The sequence below is a fragment of the Lissotriton helveticus genome, chromosome 7, assembly GCF_964261635.1.
Source record: "Lissotriton helveticus chromosome 7, aLisHel1.1, whole genome shotgun sequence".
Classification (NCBI taxonomy): Eukaryota; Metazoa; Chordata; class Amphibia; order Caudata; family Salamandridae; genus Lissotriton; species Lissotriton helveticus.
This window is the reverse complement of record NC_136068.1, coordinates 1,349,777,817-1,349,785,439: the sequence shown is the minus strand read 5'-3', so window position 1 is coordinate 1,349,785,439 and position 7,623 is coordinate 1,349,777,817.

Sequence of the window (7,623 nt, the reverse complement as noted above, 5' to 3'; positions counted from 1 at the left end):
CCATTAATTAATCCCACTATGTTGCCTCAGCCAATCAGGGGAATTCTGCCCGAAATGCTGGATCTTCTCACCCTCCAGACAACCAATCATTTAGCACTAGAATTTATGAAGCCCATTAGCACAGGCAGAAGTCAGCCATACCCATGCTCCAATCATAAGTGGACTAGGTGCATTTGTTACATGCAATTCGTGGGCCTGAGTCACCAATAGTCATTTTCAATGGGCGTATCATGTATTAAGGAATTCCTTTGCTCAGTAAAAAGGCACATGCACTTTAAAATGCATTCCTGTAAAACTAGGAGATGACAATTTTCCATTGTTCTGGTATGTGGCACATGGAGTTCTGCTTTTTGGAATTTGCTACACATTCAACCCAGTGCTTAATTTGAGCCGGTGGTTTCCGGTGCTCGGCACTTAATTGTCAGCATCGCCTCTAGTGATTTTGGACCTCATAGAAAATTAACAATACCAGCCTCTCACACCATTATTATAGCTTTGTGTGGCCTGAAATAGTCTGATTTGTCACACTTGTAGAAATGCATGGTTAGGTGTTATATTGGTTCTCTCATTGGCAGCGCTGGCAGAGGCGACGTATGGTGCAGGCTGCAGTGGCCTTCTGAGGAGGGCTCGGGCACTACATGTTTTTTTTTACAAATTAAGCACTGATTCAACCTCATCCTTAAAGAACGTTAACACTGGTACTGTCTCCAGTAGGTTCTATGATGTTTAGCACCTTCAGTATGAAACAGTTGCTATCTTTAAAATGCACACAATCGGTTATATTGTTACACAGTCAGTAGGCTTCAAAATAGTGAAACTAGGGCTAAACTGATCAGAAGCTCACAAAATGAGTAAGCCCTTCCCGAGGGGATGCACACAGTGAGACGCCGAGCTTCTGAGTTCAGTTAACAGGGCAAGCCTCACTCTCGCGTCACTTGTGGAAGGTGGAAACTAGATCTGAATTAGAGACTGAATAATTACTTACATGACAGACTTTTCATTGCAGATGTAATCTCTGGCTTTATCCAACATTTAATACGGCCTTGTAGGTGTGGACATGTTTGCTGTCGGCAAATGTGTGTTGTAGGGAGAGTTAGGGCTGAGCCAACGCGGCTGAGGTGAGTGCTTGAGGTCTTACAATAACTGATGAATTTTAGGTTTGGTGCTGCACCCTCTATAACACCTCATTGACCATAACCCCTCACTTTAGCTTTAGTTGTTTTCAGAGGACACACACATACATTTATAAATATTATAGTATAGCAAAAATGAAATAAAAATAATGAATACAACTATATTTCAGTTGTCTAAGAACCTTCCCAGATACATGATACATGGATTGTTTTTGCCTCTGAAGCTACGCACGTTTTATGCGTATAGTGCTAATCACATATTATTTTTTTACAATATCCTTTATTGATTGATCCTCAGAGGTGACAAAATAGCACTTTAAATTATATGTTTTATATATGCTTGGGCAGTTGGAAGTAGTTGGATTACACATTTCTCATACAAACAACGGCCATCATTTTGTCCTGGAACTCTGTGAATGCATGTGTGAAGGTTTTGTTTCTCCCTTCGACACTGGATTTGATTTTGCAGTATCATGGACTCTGATTGAAAATCCGGCCTGTTTCTTTTTTTTGCAACCAGGATCTCCAATATCCATACAAATATTAAAGAAGAACAAGAGCCTACTTATGAAAACTTCCCTGGGTTGACCCCCAGCCCACCCCCATCCACCTGCCAGAGTTTTATTTTCTGTTTATTGGTGCTTTCGGCATGGAACTGCCTTTTGCGCAAGAAAAAGAAAAAAAACAGAAAAAAAGCGCTACAAAAGGTTACAAACATATTCAAGAAGAAGTATCTTACATCACGAAAGTTACTCATCAAAATAAGAGCAAGCTCATTACCAGATGGGTTCTACATGTCTGCAAGTGAGAGAGAAGTGATGAGCATGCTTTCCCAGGCAGAGTGATAGCGACCTTCAGGGGCTGTTCCTCAGTTTTCTGGTGTATCTTTCCTTACGTTTTATTCTTTGGATGGTAAACTGAAGCCCAGAGATCATTACCTTCCTACCATTTATGGAAGGACAAATGAAGTCAATTTTATTGACCTTAAACTTGGGTCACTGGTCGACTCTTGCCCAGTTGACATCTTGAAATGTCTTTAATCTGCAGTTTGAAAGTCTCTTTACCATTTTATCAATGGTTCTCTAGGTCAGGAGACTGTCCTAACCCCCTGAAAAGGGTGTAATCAAATCCTTCCTCAAAAAGTACAAGGTCGGAACCCTTACAAAACTTCTGTCTCATCACCCACCCACCTTTCAACTGTAGCAAAAATCAGTGAGAAACACTTGGCTTTATTTTCTTCATACCCATCAACAAAGAAATAAATGCATTTCTAAATAGGAGCCATGCTGTGTTCCTCACAGGGCAAAGTATGGAATCAGTTCTTGTGGCTATGTTAGGTGAACTTTCAAGGTGTCAGAATTAGGGTCTGAAAATGGGCCTGCTCTTATTGGAAATGTCAGAAACCTTCAAATCTATCCACTCAACCATAACATTTTGTAAGACTGGCTTGGATTGGCTGGGATTTAATGAGTTGCTTGGCCTGATTTGCTTAATTTCTGACTGATAATTGTCAAAGTGCTATACTTTCCCCGCCCCCACAGCTGCTCAGCAGATTTGAAATCATTCAGTGGAGTTCATGGGGATTTCCACATTCCCATGATGTTCAACATAAACATTTAACTACTGTGCAATTTGATATGAGCCTTCAGTTTTACATGGATGACACTCGGATTCTCCTGAAATTCAATTACCACACTACAGATATAAGTAAATTGAATGAGGGTGAACAACCTTTACAACGCAACTTTTACCACGCAGTGCCTTTACAACGCAACTTTTAAGACGCAAACCATGTTATGTTATGTTATGTTATGTTAAAAGGGTGCTTCTATAGCGCACGGCTACTCCGAGGAGTGTCCCGGCGCTGTTGGAGCCTCACAAGTCGAGGAAAAGAGCAGAAGAAAAACCAGGCAGTGTAGGTCCAGAGAAAAGACCAGAGATGAAAGAGACTTATTGCTGAAACAACCAGGTTTTCAAGTCCTTCCTTAATGTCAGGACATGGGAACAGGACCTGAGCGCGAGAGGAAGATCGTTCCACAGTTGGGGCGCCAGATGTTTAAAGGCGCGGCCGCCGATGCGAGCTCGATGAATCCTAGGGGTGACTGCCCTAGCTTGAGACGACGAGCGAAGGGATCTCGATGGAAGATAAAACGTGATCCACTTTCGAAGGTAGCGGGCGCCAAGACCATGCAGGGCTTTAAAGGCGATGGTCAGGGCCTTGAAAGCGATCCGCTTCTTAATAGGCAGCCAGTGGAGGGTTCTGAGGAGCTCCGTCGCTCTGGCCCTTCTGTTAAGGCCAAAGATGGCTTGGGCTGCCGAATTCTGTACTATCGGCAAACGCGATATAAGATAGTCCGGGAGGCCAAGGTACAGAATGTTGGCGTAGTCCAGGCGAGAGCCAATCAGGGCCTGCACAGTGGTCCTTCTGTGTTCGATGGATAGGAGGGGCAGAAACTTTCTCAGCATCTTTAAGATCGCGAAGCATCTACCGGCCAGGCCCGACACTTGTCCCTTAAGAGAGAGGCAGTTGTCGACCTGGATACCCAGATTCTACGCCGACCCTGAGTCACTGTCAGGTGGAAACTTAGCGGCCGGCCACCACTCCTTCCACCTGGGATCGGCCGGGCAGCCGAAGAAGAGGACCTCCGACTTTTCGGAATTGCACTTGAGGCAGTGTCGGTTGAACCAGTCAAACACCGCCCCGAGGCAGTCCCGTATGGAAGTTCCGTCAAAGTCGTGGTCCTTATCACAGGTGAACAGGAGCTGTGTATCGTCAGCGTACGATACGATCTGGGCCCCAAAACCCTCCGCGAGTGCTGCCAAAGGGGTCATGTAAATGTTAAAGAGCGAAGGGCTCAAGATTGAGCCCTGCGGAACTCCGACCTCCAGAGGTGGCATCGCGGCGGAAAAAGGTGGGGCCCAGATAGTTTGTTGACGGTTAGAGAGGAAAGAACGGAACCAGTTGAACACCGTCCCCCTCAAACCCACCTCCCAGAGTCTTGCAAGGAGGAGGTTGTGGGGGACGGTGTCAAAGGCCGCAGAGAGATCGAGCATCACCAACATGACTTTCCCTCCCTTATCCAAGGTGGACTTAATCACTTCGGTGACCTCGAGCAGAGCAGTTTCAGTGCTCAGGTTAGAGCGAAAGCCTGACTGGGATGTGTGAAGAATATCATTGGCCTCAAGAAAGTGGGACAAAGCAGTGTGGACATGCTTTTCAACCACTTTCGCGAGGGCAGGCAAAAGGGAGATGGGTCGGTAATTGGCGTGCAAGTCCGGATTCAGATTGGATTTCTTTAATAGTGGTAGGATCAGCGCATGTTTCCAAGGCTGCGGGACTTCCCCTGTGCTCAGTGAGAGGTTGAGGATCGGGTTGATGAGATGGTTGAGGGTGGGGGCTAGTTGGGCGAGGGTTTTGGCAGGGCAAGGGTCCCGGGGAGAACCTGATTTCAGCTTAATTAGAATGTCCAGTGACGTCTGAAAAGATATATCCGGGAAGTTACAGAGGGAAGGTTCTGACGTAGGAGATGACGGAACCAGAGGAACGGGAGAGGAAGTATGAATCATGTTGGGGACATCAAAGGATAGCTGGATATTTTTAATTTTGTCAGCAAAGAAGGCAGCCAGCTTAGTAATCCAGGATTCGGAGTGCATGATTTTGGGGTTCGTCCAGGAGGGGGAAATAAAGTCCTTGACAATCCTAAAAATTTCTTTACAGGAGTTAGTGGCCTCCTCAATACGGCTGGCCAGATATAATTTTTAATTGGCAATGATGTCGCGATGGTAGTCTCTAATCTGAGATCTGTATGAATCCTTGCAGCTGGCGGCGTAGTGTTGGCGCCACTTCCTTTCGGCTATTTTGCACTGCCGGCGTTTGTCTGCCAGGGCCGAGGAGAACCAGGGGGCAGAGGATTTTACCAAAGATGTCTTGGCGGGTGTAGGAGGGGCAAGGTCAGAGAAGCGTTGGGTCAGCCAGCCCTGTAGGAGGTCGAGGTCCGTATCCAGCGAGCCAGATAGCCTGCAAGGATGGATCTCAAGCTCCTTCAGTATCATTGCTGGTGAGACTCGGTGAAAGGCTCTAGAGGACAGCACCTTGTCCCTATGTCCACAATCAGAGTTCTTTATAAAGGAAGGGATTTTAAATTCTGCCAGCTAATGGTCAGACCAGAGGACCGGGGCAAGGGCCGTGACGGCTACTGGGACAGTTGAAAACACTTGATCTAATATATGACCTTTAAAATGGGTGGGGGACTGGAGGTAGGGGACCAATCCTAAGGATAAAGTGATGTCATTGAGCTTAATACTATGAGGGTCATCTGATTTATCTAAATGAAAATTAAAGTCGCCAAGGAGCAAGCAATGGTTCGATCTCAGGCATAGAGAAGAAATCATAGAGTGGAGATCTTCAAAGAAGGTGCCTATAGGGCCAGGAGGCCTATAGACCAGCAGTCCTATACAGGACTGCTGGGGGGATAGAGATAGGGAGAAGGCCAGAGTTTCGCTCCCATGGATTTTGTCAGAAGGAAGGATAGTACAGGCGATATGTTTATTAATGATGAGAGCTACTCCACCCCCCTTCCCGCTGGCTCTATCTGCCCTATAAATCACGTGGCTCAGGGGGATGGCGGTGGCTATATCCGGACCGGAGCCCTCTCCCAGCCAGGTCTCTGTCAAAAACAGGCAGTCAGCTTTCGAATCTGTAAGGAGATTGGAAATATCAAGCGCGTGCTTGGCTAGAGATCTAGTATTCAGCAGCAGGCAGCTGGTGCTGACGGAAGGGGGGGTGAGGGAGGCAATCCGACCTAAGTCCGGTAACCAGCCACAACCCGGGCATCTGTTATTGGAACGTGGAGGTTTAGGAAACACTTTAGTGCAGGAAGTGGGTGGGGAGTAAAGGGAGATAAGGGCGTCTTTGGAGTAGGTTAGCATCTTACTGGCAGGACGCCTGTTCTGGCCAGCGTCCGGACGCCCGGATGCCTCCGGGACGCTGACGGGCGCAGACGGGCTGTCCTTCGGCGCTCCTTAGGCACCTCCGCAGCGCGCGTCCGCTGCGCGGAGGGAAGTGAACTTAGTTTTAAGGCGGAGCTGGCCGTCCGTGGCAGGACTGCGCCACTAGACTGCCGCCCGACTGTCTGCCTACCCCCAATATGGCCGCCACCAAAACGCGCGTCTGCGGGTCCCGAGGAAAACCCCTAGCAGCCAGCTGAGCCGTCAGGAGGCTGGGGAGACCGCAGGCAGGGCAGCGCTGCGCCAACAGAGAAGGTGGCAGAGGTAGGGGGAAAGCGGAACAATTTTAAAATAAACTCAGGTCACCCGGCTTTCCGCCTCAGGTGCCTGCCCAGAGAGAGATGTGCAAAGTACAAAGGGAAGGATAAAAGAACACAGGGCTATTAGTCAGCCAAGAATATTCATCAATAGTAAAAACAGTCACAACACGATTAAGGCATAAAAGCAAGATTTAAAACGCTATTGTTCAGCGCAGAGTAAAAACGCTAGTGTTAAGCGCAGTTCTTTCACTTGCCTGCACCCGGCTTCCGCCTCAGGTGACTAGACTCGTGAGGACCATTACAACGCATTGCGCTGGGGGGCGCTCTAGGATAGGGAATAGGTTTAATGTACTATCCAACACTTTCCCTACTATCCACGGGGACTGGAGTTGGAATAGTAAATTAAACAATTCACTATCCAGCGCCTAAAAGCATTATGCGTTGTAATGGTATGCGTTGTAAAAACCACGTTGTAAAAGCATGCGATGTAAAAGCATGCGTTGTAATGTCATACATCCTTGAATGGGTGCTGGTGGATATCCAAAGATGGATATCTGACAAACTTATGAAACTCAGTGGAGACCAGACTGAAATCTTGCAAACTGACAATAATATGGCCATTTGGACCTCAGACGTATAACTTATTCACCTAGGATCATCCCCAGCTTTAGAGCGCATGGTTAAAATATAAGGGTGCTATTTGATCAACTCTTGCTTATAGGTAAAATTTGGCTCTTAAATCCAAAATTCTTATTGTAAAGAATTCCTACAGCTAAAGCTGTTGAAATAGATTTTTTTCTTTCATCCCTCTAACAAGCACAATTTAGTATTTAGTTCTTGTGTCTTGACCCACCTAGCGAGGTACATCTGGAGCGTGTCAGAGTACTCTATCTCCACACAACAGGTTTGTCTGGCGGTTCATCCATCATGTGGTTTCCATAGTCAGTACCATGGTGGCACGACCCTTGTCACCATCAGCTTGGCAGGAAGTAACCTGTCCTGGGACTGTCTGGTTGGCCGTGTACTGATTTGATTGGTGTGCTCTAACTACCTAGCCAGGCCGCATAGCCTTCATTGCTGCCCATTTAATACACTGACTGATGTGGCAAGCATCTGTTGGTTCGTTTCCTCTTGCACTTCATCATATCCTGCCAATTTATCATTAACAAATGCCATCAACCTTGCCCCAAACACTCTGGCATTTGACCAATATACCAAGACAC